This window comes from Pimephales promelas, chromosome 1 (genome assembly GCF_988280905.1).
Source record: "Pimephales promelas chromosome 1, fPimPro1.hap1.1, whole genome shotgun sequence".
NCBI lineage: Eukaryota > Metazoa > Chordata > Actinopteri > Cypriniformes > Leuciscidae > Pimephales > Pimephales promelas.
The window spans coordinates 28,446,445-28,466,772 of record NC_142769.1 but is presented as its reverse complement, the minus strand read 5'-3'; the positions used below and the strand labels follow the sequence as shown (position 1 = coordinate 28,466,772).

Sequence of the window (20,328 nt, the reverse complement as noted above, 5' to 3'; positions counted from 1 at the left end):
TCTTCTAAAAATGTAATTATACATCATTTGTTTCTAAATTAAATTATACAAATATTATAACTTCCCCAATTTTTCCTTTTTTTTCATTTAAGAATTGTGTTTACGTTCAAAAACAGCCAGAATTGTTGTAAAATTCATAAAAAAATAATAATCTGAGTCATACGTAGTGCTATACTGCCCTCTTGTGTTCAATATCAGGTAGGCCTATTGTGTATATTCCCACCGGTTAATCAACGTGTGACTCCGCTGGGACTTGGGAGCTTTTAAATCGCTTACTTAAAACCGAAAGTCAAAATACGGATGTCCGCACAAGACATTAATGGTGTGGAGTAGAGCGAGCATTTTAAATAAATTCCTATTAAGTAGGATTGAACTAAACAGAAAGAATGTTCACTCTGTTCTGCTGGTTCCTCGCTGGTGGATCATATGATTACTTTGTCATAATCTATGACAAAAATGCTATTATAAACCATATTAATAATAGATAATACACATTGCTCTTATTTTTGAAAAATACATTCATGAAAAACAAGATAACAAAAATCATTAAAAAAAATATAGCCATGGCTGCTATAAAGCAACATATAATTGAAAGGCAATTAATAATCTGTCATTACGTCACTGCATTATGATATTACGGCTCCAATACGGTGCAGCACAAAGCACTTATGTGCATCCCGAGCGGAGAATGATGTGCTTGAAGCCACATGAAGTTACAGCGCATTGAGTCCGTATTGAAAAGTTCAAAGCACAAAGGAAATACATATTTATGAACAGTGTATTATACATTATCTATCTATGCAATAGTTTATTGAGCCTTTTCTTTTAAAGGTTTTAAATTTCAGTTACTGTGTGCGTGAAGAACAATTATAGTGCTCTGACTCTAGTGTTGTGATCTAACCGACAGCGTCCGACACCCGGTAGAAAGTAACACGATTAAGTTACAGCAATAAAGTCCAGCAAGAAAAAGTTTCTTCATTCGAAAATATAGACCTTTAGACCTTTATCTTAAAGATCCAGTATAATAGGATTAACATTGAATCATTGAAGATCGTTTCATCATTGACTGTAACCGAATGTGACGTGCTGTTTGAATGCTGAATGGAGAATGACTGACAGGCGCAGAGAGGGAAAAGTTTGTGTTCTTGAATTTAATGACTTAAATATTAATTTCTATATCACATAATAGCTTCAGAACACTAATAATACAGTACACAAAAACTTTATGGTACTTTAGAAAGTTTTTGTGCCTTTGTGCCTAACAGAATAGTATATGCACAATATAGAATTTGAATCAGCCTCGTCAAAGATGGCAGTGTCAGAGCCGATACCGATCCTGAGTATCTAATCGGCGCACTTCTTTTCAACAGTCAAATTGAAATTGAAATTGCTTGAAACTCAACAGATACATCACATTTATTAGCCAGTAGACGTGCAAAGTTTCAGAAACGGGCAATGTGCAAGGACTAAATAGCGCCACCTTTTGACAAAAGTGGGGTTGTTAGTTTTATCTACAGTTACAAAAATCGGTATATACATTGTACTCCTCAAGCCGGACAACTTTCTAATACATAGTCATTAGCTCGGACCAAGAGGAAGTCAGATATTTTGGTTTGAATATGGTGAGCCTCTCTCTGAGCCTACGTCCCTGTATGGCAAGCCCTTTTAACATTTAAAAGCTAAGTTTGCCTGTCCGGAATTAACATTGTAGATATCAACAACGTCTTTCTGTCTATTCGTAATTACATTTTGGATAGTTTGTATTATCATTTAAGACATCTGTAACATAATTGTGACTAGTCGAAATGACAGAGTATGGCAAGCCGTTTTAACATTTAATCATAAAAGGGCCAAAGCCTTCGGCACCGCTACCCGGGTGCCTTTAGGTAACTAAAGGAACCGGGGTTGCGGTGCCACCGGCTTGGGCCCGCCATCGCTGCTCGCAGCTATATTCTTCTCTATTATTATTATAATAATTATTATTTTACTACCTTTTGGGCACTTTTGGGGCCCTTAACGTGCTCGAAAACTCTTGAAACTTTGCACACGGGTCAGAACCCGCGGCCATCAGAGCCGGGCTGAAGCTGGTACCTGGGCGTGGCAGGGGGGCTCGTCAGCGCCCCCTGGAACGGGGTCCGAACACTCGGTCCATAACTCAAACACGCTTGCATGTAATAATATGAAACTCGGTACACATGTTGATCTCATCGTTTCATCTATACCTCGCGCTCTTACTTTTTACCCCAGCCCAACAGGAAGTCGGCTATTGAGGTTTGTTTGTAAAACGCTCGCAATGGTATTTGAAATACTCCTCCTAGAGCTTTGATCCACATTCGACGAAACTCGGTCAGCGTGAAGTCAAGACATTGAGGATGAAAGTTTGCGAGGGGATTTTTGATATCTCGAACGGTTTGTCCGTGGCGAGGAAACGAAATCATGGCGAGAAACGTGAAACAGGAAGTGTGTTATAACTTCAGCATACATTAACTGATCTTGATGAAACTTCAGCAGTGTGCTCGCTGTAAGAGGACGATCACATGGATGTGACTATTGTGAGTAAAAGTTATAGCGCCACCAACTGGCAGCAGGAAGTGTGTCACTTTCAAAATGCTTTGAAATCACCCTTTTATTTTTACCCGATTTGCTTCAAACTTCATCTGTATAATGTAAACATACGGCAGATGTAGACCTGTGAATGGATTCTTGATATCTTTGAAACTGTTGCCGTGGCGACGCATCAAACTTTGCCCTTCTTTTAGGATGCTTTTAGGATGCTTTTGAGACCCTTAGCATGCTTCAAATTGCATGAAACTCGACAGACACATCACATTTATTAGCCAGTAGACATGTGCAAAGTTGCAGAAACGGGCGTGGTGAGGGCTCAGTAGCGCCACCTTTTGACAAAAGTGGGGTGGTTAGTTTTAACTAGAGTTACAAAAATTGGTATGTATATTGTACTCCTCGAGCCGGACAACTTTCTAATTGACACTTATTAGCTAGGACCCACAGAAACTCAGATATTTTTGTTTGAATATGGCCACTCTGAGCCTTTGGCTGGCTGGCTGGCTGTCTGTGTGTGTGTGTGTGTGCAGGGGGAGGGGGCTTAACCATTTCACTGCTGTGTGTATGACCTGCATAAAGAAAATACATTTCTCAAGCCTGGTATTTTTTAAATAAGTTTTTATTTTTATTTTTTATAAGTAAAGGCATATAACTAGTTTAATTGTAGTGAATTGACAATAGTTTTATATAATTAGTTTATTAATCAGATTAACTTGGTCAATAAACTTGGTCTGAAAATTTGGTCCATAAATCAAACACACTTGCATGTAATAATATGAAACTTGGTACACATATAGATCTCATCGTTTCATATATACTTCACACTCTTACTTTTTACCCCAGCCCAACAGGAAGTTGGCTATTTAGGGTTGTGTTTAAAACACATGCAATGTAATTTAAATTATTGCTCCTAGAGCACTGAACCAAATTCGACGAAACTCGATCAGCGTGAAGTCAAGACATTAAGGATGAAAAAGTGCCACGGGATTTTTGATATCTCGAACGGTTTGGCCGTGGCGAGGAAACGAAATTATGGCGAGAAACATGGAACAGGATGTGTGTTATAACTTCAGCATACATTAACTGATCTTGACGAAACTTCAGCAGTGTTTTCGCTGTAAGAGACCGATCACATGGATGTGACTATTGTGAGTCAAAGTTATAGCGCCACCAACTGGCAGCAGGAAGTGTGTCACTTTCAAAATGCCGTGGCAACGAAACAAACTTTAACATTATTTTTTGATGCTTTTGGGACTCTTAGCTTGCTTGAAATTGCTTGAAACTCAACAGATACATCACATTTATTAGCCAATAGACATGTGCAACTATGGCAAAAGATTAAAGTAATGTCAAAAAAGTAAACACTAAAAGCCTCATATCTTCTAAAAATGTAATTATACATCATTTGTTTCTAAATTAAATTATACAAATATTATAACTTCCCCAATTTTTCCTTTTTTTTCATTTAAGAATTGTGTTTACGTTCAAAAACAGCCAGAATTGTTGTAAAATTCATAAAAAAATAATAATCTGAGTCATACGTAGTGCTATACTGCCCTCTTGTGTTCAATATCAGGTAGGCCTATTGTGTATATTCCCACCGGTTAATCAACGTGTGACTCCGCTGGGACTTGGGAGCTTTTAAATCGCTTACTTAAAACCGAAAGTCAAAATACGGATGTCCGCACAAGACATTAATGGTGTGGAGTAGAGCGAGCATTTTAAATAAATTCCTATTAAGTAGGATTGAACTAAACAGAAAGAATGTTCACTCTGTTCTGCTGGTTCCTCGCTGGTGGATCATATGATTACTTTGTCATAATCTATGACAAAAATGCTATTATAAACCATATTAATAATAGATAATACACATTGCTCTTATTTTTGAAAAATACATTCATGAAAAACAAGATAACAAAAATCATTAAAAAAAATATAGCCATGGCTGCTATAAAGCAACATATAATTGAAAGGCAATTAATAATCTGTCATTACGTCACTGCATTATGATATTACGGCTCCAATACGGTGCAGCACAAAGCACTTATGTGCATCCCGAGCGGAGAATGATGTGCTTGAAGCCACATGAAGTTACAGCGCATTGAGTCCGTATTGAAAAGTTCAAAGCACAAAGGAAATACATATTTATGAACAGTGTATTATACATTATCTATCTATGCAATAGTTTATTGAGCCTTTTCTTTTAAAGGTTTTAAATTTCAGTTACTGTGTGCGTGAAGAACAATTATAGTGCTCTGACTCTAGTGTTGTGATCTAACCGACAGCGTCCGACACCCGGTAGAAAGTAACACGATTAAGTTACAGCAATAAAGTCCAGCAAGAAAAAGTTTCTTCATTCGAAAATATAGACCTTTAGACCTTTATCTTAAAGATCCAGTATAATAGGATTAACATTGAATCATTGAAGATCGTTTCATCATTGACTGTAACCGAATGTGACGTGCTGTTTGAATGCTGAATGGAGAATGACTGACAGGCGCAGAGAGGGAAAAGTTTGTGTTCTTGAATTTAATGACTTAAATATTAATTTCTATATCACATAATAGCTTCAGAACACTAATAATACAGTACACAAAAACTTTATGGTACTTTAGAAAGTTTTTGTGCCTTTGTGCCTAACAGAATAGTATATGCACAATATAGAATTTGAATCAGCCTCGTCAAAGATGGCAGTGTCAGAGCCGATACCGATCCTGAGTATCTAATCGGCGCACTTCTTTTCAACAGTCAAATTGAAATTGAAATTGCTTGAAACTCAACAGATACATCACATTTATTAGCCAGTAGACGTGCAAAGTTTCAGAAACGGGCAATGTGCAAGGACTAAATAGCGCCACCTTTTGACAAAAGTGGGGTTGTTAGTTTTATCTACAGTTACAAAAATCGGTATATACATTGTACTCCTCAAGCCGGACAACTTTCTAATACATAGTCATTAGCTCGGACCAAGAGGAAGTCAGATATTTTGGTTTGAATATGGTGAGCCTCTCTCTGAGCCTACGTCCCTGTATGGCAAGCCCTTTTAACATTTAAAAGCTAAGTTTGCCTGTCCGGAATTAACATTGTAGATATCAACAACGTCTTTCTGTCTATTCGTAATTACATTTTGGATAGTTTGTATTATCATTTAAGACATCTGTAACATAATTGTGACTAGTCGAAATGACAGAGTATGGCAAGCCGTTTTAACATTTAATCATAAAAGGGCCAAAGCCTTCGGCACCGCTACCCGGGTGCCTTTAGGTAACTAAAGGAACCGGGGTTGCGGTGCCACCGGCTTGGGCCCGCCATCGCTGCTCGCAGCTATATTTAGGGCCCAAGCCCTGAAAGGGCGAAGGCCCTATTGTTTTCCTAAGGATTATTTATTATTATTATTTTGTAACCTTTTGGGCATTTTTGGGGCCCTTAACGTGCTCGAAAACTCTTGAAACTTTGCACACGGGTCAGAACCCGCGGCCATCAGAGCCGGGCTGAAGCTGGTACCCGGGCGTGGCAGGGCGGCTCGTCAGCGCCCCCTGGAACGGGGTCCGAACACTCGGTCCATAACTCAAACACGTTTGTATGTAATAATATGAAACTCTGTGCACATGTTGATCTCATCGTTTCATCTATACCTCGCGCTTTTACTTTTTACCCCAGCCCAACAGGAAGTCGGCTATTGAGGTTTGTTTGTAAAACGCTCGCAATGGAATGTTAAATACTCCTCCTAGAGCTTTGATCCATATTCGACAAAACTCGGTCAGCATGAAGTCAAGACATTGAGGATGAAAGTTTGCGAGGGGATTTTTGATATCTCGAACGGTTTGGCCGTGGCGAGGAAACGAAATCATGGCGAGAAACGTGAACCAGGAAGTGTGTTATAACTTCAGCATACATTAACTGATCTTGATGAAACTTCAGCAGTGTGTTCGCTGTAAGAGGACGATCACATGGATGTGACTATTGTGAGTCAAAGTTATAGCGCCACCAACTGGCAGCAGGAAGTGTGTCACTTTCAAAATGCTTTGATATCACCCTTTTATTTTTACCCGATTTGCTTCAAACGTCATCTGTATAATGTAAACATACGGCAGATGTAGACCTGTGAATGGATTCTTGATATCTTTGAAACTGTTGCCGTGGCGACGCATCAAACGTTACCATTCTTTTAGGATGCTTTTGAGACCCTTAGCATGCTTGAAATTGCATGAAACTCGACAGACACATCACATTTAATAGCCAGTAGACACGTGTAAAGTTTCAGAAACGGGCGTGGTGAGGGCTCAGTAGCGCCACCTTTTGACAAAAGTGGGGTTGTTAGTTTTATCTACAGTTACAAAAATCGGTATGTATATTGTACTCCTCGAGCCGGACAACTTTCTAATTGACACTCATTAGCTAGGACCCACAGAAAGTGAGATATGTTTGTTTGAATGTGGTCTTGCTCAATCTGTGGTCTTGCTCTCTGTCTTTGCCTGTCTGTGTATATGTGTGTGTGTTTGTAGGGGGAGGGGTCTTAACCATTTCACTCCTGTGTGTATGGCCTGCATAAAAAATAAATGCCTTAAGCCTGGTATTTTTTAAAAAAGTGTTTTATTTTTTATAAGTAAAGGCATATAACCAGTGCATTAATAGTTTTATATAATTAGTTTATTAATTAAATTAACTTGGTCCATAAACTTGATCTGAAATTTTGGTCCATAAATCAAACACACTTGCATGTAATAATATGACTTGAGTGTTAATCACATCATGTTTTCAGTTTGAATATAAAATATATAAATTATGTAAAAAAAAAAAAATAAAGTTGATCCAGCTGGAGCGCAGGCTGAGAATAGCGCTGTCATGACTGGATCAGAGATCATCAGTCATGCCCTCTCATACCTTACGCGCACACCACGCCCACTTACATCAGATCACATCAACATGTCAGCCGGAGGGATAACGAGGGTCGTCGTCGCTTTTGGATTCAAGAATTTCTTACAACAAGATGGCAAAAGAACAGCGCTTTGCAAGACATGCAACGTTAAGATCGCGGACAGTCAGATGACAACCTCCAATTTCGTCCGTCATTTGAAGAGCCATATTCTGCCCAGTAAGTGCTTGTCAATTTGTTAATGTTATCTGGTTAGCTCGTTCGTAGTTAGCTAGCTAATGTAAGTTAAAGGAGAACTCCGGCGCAAAATTACACATTGTTACCTATAGTCAACCGTTATCTGAGATTTGTTTTCATGACTGCCGAATGTAAATAGTTTTATCTATAAAAACAGTTTAGCCCAGTGGTTCTCAAAGTGGGGTCCGTGAGCTAATGCCAGGGGGTCCGCGAAATAATTTATAACAACCTAACGTTTTTTTCCGTGCTATGAGTCATGTTTTCTTTATCATCTGAAAACATGCTGTTTATTCCTAAGTTACTTATAATGCATTTAACATCAAAGAATACAAATTAAACACTTAAGTTTTCTATAGATAGATAATCTATGTCTGTGCGTCAAGTAGACTAGGCTATTCGCTATTGATTTTGCGCGACGTGCGCCAGAAGAAGACAGAGAGACGGCATGAACCCGCATCCGGTTGTTTTCTGTATTTTTAAAAGGCAAGACATTTTGTAGTCATTTATAATGTAGCCTATACACAAATAAAAAAAATGGACACTTTACCGTTTCGGATGATGCACTCTTGTCTTATCTATGACCATAAATAAGAGTAGGCTATTCCTGTTTCCACTGCTGAGGAAAAATTCCCACGTAATCGCGCGCCGGCGTCTCGCGTGCGCGCACAATAGTCAGTTCTAGCACTGCTACTGTAGATTTGACATTAGAAGTCTGATCATTATCAAAATAAAAGTGCATAATGACAGGGCCGTACCCACAATTGAGGTTGCAAGGATGCACATCGCGATGATAACTGACCTTCTCGTCTGAGGTGCTTCAGCAGACTAACAACGACATCTCAATGTCAAAATGTTTGAGTCGGAGTGAACTCAAAGTTCCCCGCACGACGTATCAGTCAACGGTCATAAAGTACGGGATAAAATGTAGGCCTACATTAACATAAACTAAACAGCTGTTTTAGATAAAAGTTTTAAAAAACGACCGAAACAATCAGTTTGCAAAGTATTAATCAAGCTCAAGTTTAACAAGGAAAACGCAGGTCAAGAGAAACATACTGTGCCCATGAGATTAATATTATGGATTCATATATTTAACATATACTATATGTTTTTTTTTAGCTAATTGCAGTAGCTCAAATTAACAACGCACGCACCTTTTAAACATAATGCCATTATCATTGTATTTATAGGCTTTATTTGTGCACTCTAAAAAATGATGGGTTAAAAATAACCCAACTTGGTTTGTTGTATAACCCAACTGCTGGATCAATATTGCACCAGCCCAGCAGTAGTTAATTTGACCCAGCAAGATGGGTCGGTCATTTTTAACCCAACAGATGAGTTGTTCATTTCTACTCAAATGCTGGGTCAAATTAAATAAAATTCTGGGTTGATTTAACTACAAATTTGTTATATAGCGTACCCAAATGCTGGGTCAAATTAATTACAATTCTGGGTTGATTCAACTACATATTTGTTATATAGTGTACCCAAATGCTGGGTCAAATTAACCCATATGCCAGACTAATTCTAGCACATTACAGTACAATTAAAAAAAAAAAGGCAATAGACTACTCATAACTATAAAACTGTTACACTACAAACCTAGAACAGAATACATGCTAGATGTATGCATAGATTATGCAATAAACACTTAAACAATACAAAAACAAAACAACAATGGAATCTTTGAAAAATTATTTTATTACTTTAATATCAACAATATTAGTGGAACTGCAGTTAATATCACTGAAGTAGGAAAACATTCAATTATGAATGAACTGGCTGAACATTTAACAGGCCAACAGTCAACGGGAGCCATTAGCTAGTATTCTGGTATCTTCCCAAAGAAACTATTAAAGGGATAGTTCACTTTGAATTTAATTTTTGATATGTTTTATCTTACCTCAAGGGCATCCAAGATGTAGGTGTCTTTGTTTCCACAGTATTTTCAATTTTGATATCTTTCGGTCAAACCATTGTTGTCAATCAGTCATATAATGGAGGTTTAGGGGGTCCTCCCCCGGTTAATGTCAAAGAGCATGCACAGAGAAGTCCAAATTAAACATGATTGAATGACTCGTAAATGTAAGTACACAGTGATGGCCTAAGGCACGAAACGAGCGGTTTGTGTGAGAAAACGAACAGTATTTATATCGTTTTTACCTCGTGTAACTCAGCCATTGGCAACTGATCTGACGGCAGGGGCGCTTCAGTCTGTGCATGCGCCAGAAGTGATCGCTTGCGCGTATACATCACTCATTGTTTACAGAGAGATTTCGGGAGTTTAACCTTTCACTAAACATTTAGATATATCGAAATCTTCTTCCATGGCGATTTCCTGTATATATAAATATGTTTAGATCTTCACAGTGAAAGGTAAAACTTCCAAAACTCTGTGTAAACAATGAGTGACGTACAGACGCAAGTGATCACTTCCGGCGCATACACAGACTGAAACGCCTCTGCCATCAGATCAGTTACACGAGGTAAAAAACTATATAAATACTGTTCGGTTTTTCACACAAACCGCTCGTTTATTGTCTTAGGCCATCGATGTGTACTTACATTTACGAGTCATTAAATCATGTTTAATTTTGACTTCTCTGTGCATGCTCTTTGAGGTGAACCGAGGGAGGACCCCCTAAACCTCCAGTGTATGACTGATAGACAACAACGGTTTAACCGAAAAAACAAAACAAAATTGAATATACTGTGGAAACAAAGACACCTACATCTACATGCCCTTGAGGTAAGCTAAAACATATCGAAAATTAATTTCAAAGTAAACTATTCCTTTTAATATTTAGAAATAATAACTGTGTGTGCCTCTAATGTTGATCTTACAAGTCCTCTAATTTTTTGAAGAACTTCAGCCCAGGGCCAGCTCTTGGGATCAACTGTTGATGGTAGCCTCATCTAAAAGAAGAAAACTCTCCTCATCAGTCCCCTCCTCTAAAAGACAAAAAAATACAAAACACAAAGAAATCTGTTTTTACAACTGAGGAGTACAAAACTAAAATATATAGGTAATTAAATGGAAGATAAACATGCATATTCCATCATTTGTTATTACAAAATAGAATAAATCACTGAAAGTCTACAAAAGACATGTGCCCTATTCATCTATTGGAGTCACTTTGACACATTACATGGAAGCTATTGAAAAAAAAAGAGAAAATTATATTTCATAAGAATTAATGTCTGAAAAGGGCTTGAGTAGCGATGCAGACTTTATATGCTGTGGATGTGAAAACAAATATTTCTTACCTTGAAATCTTTCAACAAGGTCTGTCAGCTGCCACTCTGTTGTGTCAATGACAAAGCTGACCATTGATCTGAAACAAACACAAAATGAGGTTAAGGAAATATACAATTACTATTGTATTAACTATTCAGATGTCACCATGCAAATGCAATGCAGACTAGCAGCAAAATGTAATCCAATGTGAAGATAACAGCCAATATAGAGAGACCCTCTCTCCCTATAGCCTACAATTCAAATTACATGTATTTTACATTCAGACATTTTATGTTACTTCAATGTTTTTACATACTTTAATAAGTCTAACACTGTGTTATCTATCGCGGGTCACCATATTACTTAAATAAATGCATGCATGCATTTAGTCTGGCATATCAGGTTATCTCACTGTTTTTACATACTTTAATAAGTCTTACACTGTGTTATACCTTCGCATTTCACATTAAAAGATTTGAGGGCAAAAAGCGCGCTCATTTATATCCGGTTAACTTAAAATAATGTAAGTTAGCCTGCTAGCCAGGCCGCCATTTTATATAAGAAATGTTTTCTTATCTATCGCGGGTTACCATATTACTTAAATAAATGCACATACATGCATTTAGTCTGGCATATCAGGTTATCTCACTGTTTATACATACTTTAATCAGTCTAACACTGTGTTCACATTAAATGCTCCAGGGAAAAATTAGCGCGCTCAAAATAGCCAGTGCTTCAATGATAATGGCTAAAGCTAGCCAAACAAGCCAGACAAACCAACCAACTAGCCTCGACAATATAAAGATATTACTTTAGAAAGGTAACGTTAAAGTAGACTCACTGTATTCCGGACACTAAGTTAGACCGTTTACCGCAATTTCTATAAATAAACACTTCACGGCCATTGCATCAATACGTGTCATCTTTGCCTCACCCTCTTCCGACCAACCCAGCTTATAACTTAGTTGTTAAAATATATGTCTTATATATTAGAAATGACATGTAGAGTACTCTACCTTAGTTTATTTCCCTCGCTCGATGAAAAGTGAAGTTCTCTTTGAAGATCGCTCGGTGTGTGGTGGATCCGGGTATGGTGGACTCTTCTTGTGATGATGATGACGTTCGAAGCACAAACAACCCACGTGCTGGGTCAACGGTGTATGTTGGGTAGATGGGTTATTTTTTCCAACTCATGTGTTGAGTCAAAATCCATATAAATAACCCATAATGGGTCAAACATTTCATAACCCAGCGGTTGGGTTGATAAAATAACCCAGCATTTTTTAGAGTGTGTGCAGAATAGGCCTAATCATTGAAACATTTCTCCTTTAAGGCCATTCCTGTTTGGAATATGTGATTGTGTTTCGTGACATCTTGACAAAAAAAAAAGTATGCCACTGCCCACTGACATGCTTCTAAATCTATATCCAATTGTGGGGCCTTAAAAACACATTAAAATGCACATGTAGATCAAGAACATCAAAAATTCCTAAGTGAGGGATCCTAAGTGATTCCTAGTAAGATCACTTTTGGGACCTCAGTAGGCTATTTAGAAATTCCTGCATAGTACCCTGGGTGGAGACCATTCATTTTGTGCAAGAATATTTCATTAGCCGCTCAGACATTAACTTTGTGCTTAATAACGGTTATAAATATAAGGGGGGTCCTTGGAAATCTTTTTCCCCTGAAAGGGGTCCCTGGCACCAAAATGTTTGAGAACCCCTGGTTTAGCCTATAAGTGACGTCCGACATTCTGCATATTGTGTTATTAAGCCCCACTAAAGGCATAAAAAACTGTAAAGCACAATCAAGTTTTCACACTATATTCCAAGACTTCTAAAGTCATTCAATAGCTTAATGTGTGGTAAAATTAATATTTTAGTCTCTAAGTTAAAGTTAACGGAAAGTCATCTCGCCTCAGTCATTCTCCATGCATCAGCATTCACACAGCGCGTCGCGTTCGGTTGCGACAGTAACACGACGACACTCTCTTCAAGATCAATGTTCCCAATATTATACTTTATTTGTAGATAAGGCATAAAGGTCTCTGATTTGCATAAAATGACTATCTTGCTGGAGTGGAGTTTATTGCCCTTTAGAATACACTAAGCATTAGTGCTGCACGATTAATTATATCGCAGTCGTAATAGCAATCTCAAACCTATGCAATTATATAACGCAAAATGCCGCGATTTTATATGAAATAAACAAAGTAGGGCTATTAGCGCAGCATCTCTTCTTTTTTGTCATCCTTTGACTAGTGTTACAAGATCCCCCTCTTATTGGTTCAAATGCCTTTTCGCATTTTGCACGACAAGAAGTGAAAAGCTGCCTGTGAGTGCCCTAGATTAGATGATACGCATAATGCGCATGCACTGACCGTGTGCCAGCCCAGAATAAACAGTTCTCTTTCGAGCTTGAACGAACAATAGCACACACAATTATGCCAAAATGTGGTTTTGTCTAGTATCTTCATAACATAAGAAAAGTCTATGGATGAAAAGAGTTGTGCTATGAGGCGCGTGTGAGATCCGCGTCTCGGCAACGGGTGCTCTTAAAGAGCCAGCAGCGAATAAAGCGTTCTTTCAGTAAAGTTAAAAGAACAAAGGGAAATTAGAAAATTACTCACTGATCTTGAGTAAAGAACTTTTGTAGCTTTAATAAGGATTATTATATATATATAATTTATGATTCAGGCAGCGCAGACTGTTTGATAACTTTATTCAATTTCTGTACCTGTTAAGACAGGAAGGGCACAGGTAAATATGTTTTTTATTATGGGTTTATGTGGGGATTGTTTGAAGTTCACTTAATTTTAAAGCTGTTATATATTTTTTTAAGCCTAATAATTTTTTAAAAAGTTGATGGCTTTCAATTGATGGAATCACTGTAATGTTGGTTTGGTTGATGGTTTATTGATCATTATAGGTGTTATCAATCATTTATTGTTGTTGTTGTTTTTAGTTTGAGTTGAGAAATAAACATTAATCTGTGCATTTTACTTTAGAACCAAGCAAGTTGGACTCATGAAACCATTTTATTATATCGGAGTCGCAAATCGCAATTGCAATATTGGCTCAATAATGGCAATATGACATTTTCCCAAATCGTGCAGCCCTACTAAGCATAGATTATAGATACCATCCCTTCGCTATGTTCTTTTCAATGTGAAGCGTTGCGTGCTGTGACTTGGTGTTGCTTCAAGTGCATCATTCTGCACACGGGATGCGCATGATTGCTTATAATACTTTGGGGAGACAAGGGGGCGTGGCCTAAGGGAATATCACTCGTGATGTTAAGTGATGTTACCCCGCCATCGCTGATACAACCTTTAGCAGTCATGTTTTTGCTTATTGAGAGAGAGAGAAAGTGTGTGTGTGTGTGTGTGTGTGTGTGTGTGAGCAGTGGCGGTTCTAGGCGGGGGCCTGGGGGGGCCAGTGCCCCTGCGACAACAAGCTTGGACCCCCTTGTGGCCCCCCTAAATGTGGAGTCAGTGTGAAATATTTTTTTTATAGTGTGTCACGCATTGAGCATGACAGTCACTCGTTTCAGTCTTTTGTCTCACACTCCCGTCACACATTGTATTTCTCATGCGGAAAAACTATTAATAATATATTTAATATACGCAATTTCTCTGGCCGCGCCGCTCTCACGTGAGAATCAAGCGCGTCTCGCCTGGAGTTCAGCAGTCGACCCTGCTACGCATCAGCCAATCAAAAAAAGAGAAGAGCTACTTAATAGCCAATCAGAAAAGGGCACTATTGTATCTGGGTAAAATTTAACGCAACAACCAATGAAAAAAAGCATATCCTGGAATTGTTCATATGATTCTGTTACAACATCTTCCGAAAGTTTCTTCACCCGTCCCACAGATGAAACTAATCACTGGAGCTCCGAACATCACTTGGAGCACGGAGTAAGTCATGATCTCCTGTTTTAATGTTACAACAAATTCACAACTTGTTTGACAAAAACTATGACAACTTGACTGATGTAAGATGAATCTTTCCCGCAGCGTAAGCTAGCTTACGCAATGCTCGTTCCCTCATCTAGAGAGAACCGAGGTTACGTTAGGTAATCGATTCGTTTCCCATTTAATTAGTATCAGTCTGTAACTTAGACAACAGTTTTACAGCCTGTTCACTGACAACACCTGCTCAGAACAAGTAGTCTAGGCCTAGTCATCTTATTACACGAATCACGATGACTGACATATTGTCACATTATAAACATCTCTCTCTCCAAATAGGCTTAATAATTTTATTAGCACTAGATAAATTAAAGTGTAATGCATAGTCGATTTTAAAACATCTCTCTCTCCAAATAGGCTTAATAATTGTATTAGCACTAGATAAATTAAAGTGTATTGCATAGTCGATTTTATAGGTCACTTTTAAAATCATGTCATATTTTATAATTATATCCTGGCCAAGGATGCATTAATTATTGCTTCTGTCTTTCAAAGATGTCAGGAAAAAAACAATTATAAAAAAGCTCATTCACCCTGAGAGGAAAGCCCCCTAAAAAGGCCAGTTTAGAGGATAATTTGCTGATCTTTTTGCAAAAAAAAAAAAAAAAAACCACAAAAATCGTAGATTAATTTGTAAAAATGATATATATATATACATACTGTATATTCAATGTAAAAAAATAAAATGGAAATTCAAATACAGACTGATATATGTAATGCAAATGTAAAAATATAATGGAAATGCAAATTGTTGGATAATTATAAACATGGTATTTTGCTTATTTATGCCTTCAGTGCAGTGCAGAAAATGATAAGGTCTAAATGTAACTGGCCCCTCTAACAGTACAACTGGCCCCAGCTTGGCCCCCCCAGTTGAAATGGTCTAGAACCGCCACTGTGTGTGAGAGAGAGAGAGAGAGAGAGAGAGAGAGAGAGAGAGAGAGAGAGAGAGAGAGAGAGAGAGAGAGAGAGAGAGAGAGAGAAATGTAACAAAGTTTAATATTGTTTGTAAACTGTGTTTGAGAGAGAGGAAGGTGTTCAGAGAGTCTGTAGGATGTTAAGCTGTTATTTGTTTTATGGACTCAATGTTGAAAATTTAAAACATTTCAAACACACTGTTGGCAGAAGTGAAAAATAAATAATTTTATGAAGTTACAATTTTGTTTGATTCCATGGTGTATTTTACTGAACATGAGTATTTACAATGCAAATTATTGTAATTTACTGGCAAATACTTATCTTGTCTTTTCATTTTATTAAGATCAGATTCTGCATGTAAAATTAAAATAATAAGGTGACTTGACTTGCACTTGACTTAACCTACTACAAGACTTGACTTGACTTGACATAGCCTGTGACTTGACTTGACTTGACTTGCCCCCCCCCAAAAAAATACTTGGGACTTACTTGAGACTTGACGGTTAAGACTTCAGACTTACTTGAGACTTGCGTGACCTGCGCCCATCTCTGCTCTAAGTTTTAAGACAGTTCAAATGGAAGTTGGGAATTATGTGTTGTTTGAATAAATCTCCTAGGAGAAATACATCAAATTACAACGCATGTGTTTACCAATCACCACCATACTCGGTGTGCATGAAGTCAAGACATTGAGGATGCTCAATTCCGGACGGATGTTTGATTTCTCGAACGGTTTGGCCGTGGCGAGGAAATGAATTTTATGACTGAAAAAGGACACATAAAATGTGTTATAACTTTGCTCGTTTTACCTACAGTTACAAAACTTGCCACGTATATTGTTCTTGTCAAGCCGATCAACTTTCTATTTAACAGTAAGAAGCTCAGACCAAAAGAAAGTCAGATATTGTAGTTTTGGATGTGTATCTTGTCTCTATCAGTGTCTGTGTGTGTGGGGGGGGGGGGGTTGCTGGTGTCTTTGTGTGTGTGTGTGTGTGTGTGTGTGTGTGCGTGTGCGTGTGTGGGGAGGGGAGGGCTGTTGTCTGTGTTTATATGTGTGTGTGTGTGTGTGTGGTTGGCTGTGATTTTTCCTGCAAGTCCTTGTCTCTAAGTCCTTGTCTGTTAGCACAACAATTTTGTATTTTTTAAATGACAAAATATGCATATAACCCCCATCTTTTAAATGTATAGTTTTCTTTAAATAAAAGTAAGATTGTATTTGTAATTGAAGCTGAAAGAGTTTAAAATTCATGTGCTATATTTCAATGTATTTGTTTTCCTAAAAATTTTAAAACACTAACCTCATTCTCAGTCAAAGCGGGAGCTACATTTTTGCACGTCATGCAGAATAACCCTAAAGGCACCAAGGTGGCGGTGCCACCGGCTTTATATATATATATAGCTGCGAGCAGCGATGAAGGGCCAAAGCTGGCGGTACCGCCACCCCAGTGCCGTTTGAAGCAACTCGGGGTTTGACAAAAGTGGGGTTTAGGTAACTAAAGGCACCGGGGTTGCGTTGCCACCGGCTTGGGCCCGCAATCGCTGCTCGCAGCTATATTAATTATTATTTTACTACCTTTTGGGCACTTTTGGGGCCCTTAACGTGCTCGAAAACTCTTGAAACTTTGCACACGGGTCAGAACCCGCGGCCATCAGAGCCGGGCTGAAGCTGGTACCTGGGCGTGGCAGGGGGGCTCGTCAGCGCCCCCTGGAACGGGGTCCGAACACTCGGTCCATAACTCAAACACGCTTGCATGTAATAATATGAAACTCGGTACACATGTTGATCTCATCGTTTCATCTATACCTCGCGCTCTTACTTTTTACCCCAGCCCAACAGGAAGTCGGCTATTGAGGTTTGTTTGTAAAACGCTCGCAATGGTATTTGAAATACTCCTCCTAGAGCTTTGATCCACATTCGACGAAACTCGGTCAGCATGAAGTCAAGGCATTGAGGATGAAAGTTTGCGAGGGGATTTTTGATATCTCGAACGGTTTGTCCGTGGCGAGGAAACGAAATCATGGCGAGAAACGTGAAACAGGAAGTGTGTTATAACTTCAGCATACATTAACTGATCTTGATGAAACTTCAGCAGTGTGCTCGCTGTAAGAGGACGATCACATGGATGTGACTATTGTGAGTAAAAGTTATAGCGCCACCAACTGGCAGCAGGAAGTGTGTCATTTTCAAAATGCTTTGAAATCACCCTTTTATTTTTACCCGATTTGCTTCAAACTTCATCTGTATAATGTAAACATACGGCAGATGTAGACCTGTGAATGGATTCTTGATATCTTTGAAACTGTTGCCGTGGCGACGCATCAAACTTTGCCCTTCTTTTAGGATGCTTTTAGGATGCTTTTGAGACCCTTAGCATGCTTCAAATTGCATGAAACTCGACAGACACATCACATTTATTAGCCAGTAGACATGTGCAAAGTTGCAGAAACGGGCGTGGTGAGGGCTCAGTAGCGCCACCTTTTGACAAAAGTGGGGTGGTTAGTTTTAACTAGAGTTACAAAAATTGGTATGTATATTGTACTCATCGAGCCGGACAACTTTCTAATTGACACTTATTAGCTAGGACCCACAGAAACTCAGATATTTTTGTTTGAATATGGCCACTCTGAGCCTTTGGCTGGCTGGCTGGCTGTCTGTGTGTGTGTGTGTGTGTGTGCAGGGGGAGGGGGCTTAACCATTTCACTGCTGTGTGTATGACCTGCATAAAGAAAATACATTTCTCAAGCCTGGTATTTTTTAAATAAGTTTTTATTTTTATTTTTTATAAGTAAAGGCATATAACTAGTTTAATTGTAGTGAATTGACAATAGTTTTATATAATTAGTTTATTAATCAGATTAACTTGGTCAATAAACTTGGTCTGAAAATTTGGTCCATAAATCAAACACACTTGCATGTAATAATATGAAACTTGGTACACATATAGATCTCATCGTTTCATATATACTTCACACTCTTACTTTTTACCCCAGCCCAACAGGAAGTTGGCTATTTAGGGTTGTGTTTAAAACACATGCAATGTAATTTAAATTATTGCTCCTAGAGCACTGAACCAAATTCGACGAAACTCGATCAGCGTGAAGTCAAGACATTAAGGATGAAAAAGTGCCACGGGATTTTTGATATCTCGAACGGTTTGGCCGTGGCGAGGAAACGAAATTATGGCGAGAAACATGGAACAGGATGTGTGTTATAACTTCAGCATACATTAACTGATCTTGACGAAACTTCAGCAGTGTTTTCGCTGTAAGAGACCGATCACATGGATGTGACTATTGTGAGTCAAAGTTATAGCGCCACCAACTGGCAGCAGGAAGTGTGTCACTTTCAAAATGCCGTGGCAACGAAACAAACTTTAACATTATTTTTTGATGCTTTTGGGACTCTTAGCTTGCTTGAAATTGCTTGAAACTCAACAGATACATCACATTTATTAGCCAATAGACTTGTGCAACTATGGCAAAAGATTAAAGTAATGTCAAAAAAGTAAACACTAAAAGCCTCATATCTTCTAAAAATGTAATTATACATCATTTGTTTCTAAATTAAATTATACAAATATTATAACTTCCCCAATTTTTCCTTTTTTTTCATTTAAGAATTGTGTTTACGTTCAAAAACAGCCAGAATTGTTGTAAAATTCATAAAAAAATAATAATCTGAGTCATACGTAGTGCTATACTGCCCTCTTGTGTTCAATATCAGGTAGGCCTATTGTGTATATTCCCACCGGTTAATCAACGTGTGACTCCGCTGGGACTTGGGAGCTTTTAAATCGCTTACTTAAAACCGAAAGTCAAAATACGGATGTCCGCACAAGACATTAATGGTGTGGAGTAGAGCGAGCATTTTAAATAAATTCCTATTAAGTAGGATTGAACTAAACAGAAAGAATGTTCACTCTGTTCTGCTGGTTCCTCGCTGGTGGATCATATGATTACTTTGTCATAATCTATGACAAAAATGCTATTATAAACCATATTAATAATAGATAATACACATTGCTCTTATTTTTGAAAAATACATTCATGAAAAACAAGATAACAAAAATCATTAAAAAAAAATATAGCCATGGCTGCTATAAAGCAACATATAATTGAAAGGCAATTAATAATCTGTCATTACGTCACTGCATTATGATATTACGGCTCCAATACGGTGCAGCACAAAGCACTTATGTGCATCCCGAGCGGAGAATGATGTGCTTGAAGCCACATGAAGTTACAGCGCATTGAGTCCGTATTGAAAAGTTCAAAGCACAAAGGAAATACATATTTATGAACAGTGTATTATACATTATCTATCTATGCAATAGTTTATTGAGCCTTTTCTTTTAAAGGTTTTAAATTTCAGTTACTGTGTGCGTGAAGAACAATTATAGTGCTCTGACTCTAGTGTTGTGATCTAACCGACAGCGTCCGACACCCGGTAGAAAGTAACACGATTAAGTTACAGCAATAAAGTCCAGCAAGAAAAAGTTTCTTCATTCGAAAATATAGACCTTT

At 38.1% G+C, this 20,328-nt stretch overlaps 1 protein-coding gene and 1 long non-coding RNA gene across 16 annotated transcripts in view; one reads left to right on the top strand and one right to left on the bottom strand.

The window, feature by feature from the left end:
- scrib (scribble planar cell polarity protein) overlaps positions 1 to 20,328 on the top strand; it is a 125,218-nt gene that overhangs the window by 63,436 nt on the left and 41,454 nt on the right. The window lies entirely within an intron of this gene.
- On the bottom strand, positions 10,231 to 12,047 carry LOC148998446 (uncharacterized). The gene is made up of 3 exons (XR_016157505.1): positions 11,933 to 12,047; positions 10,946 to 11,013; positions 10,231 to 10,630 (listed from the first exon to the last, which is right to left on the bottom strand). It is a non-coding gene; the product is annotated as an uncharacterized LOC148998446 (long non-coding RNA).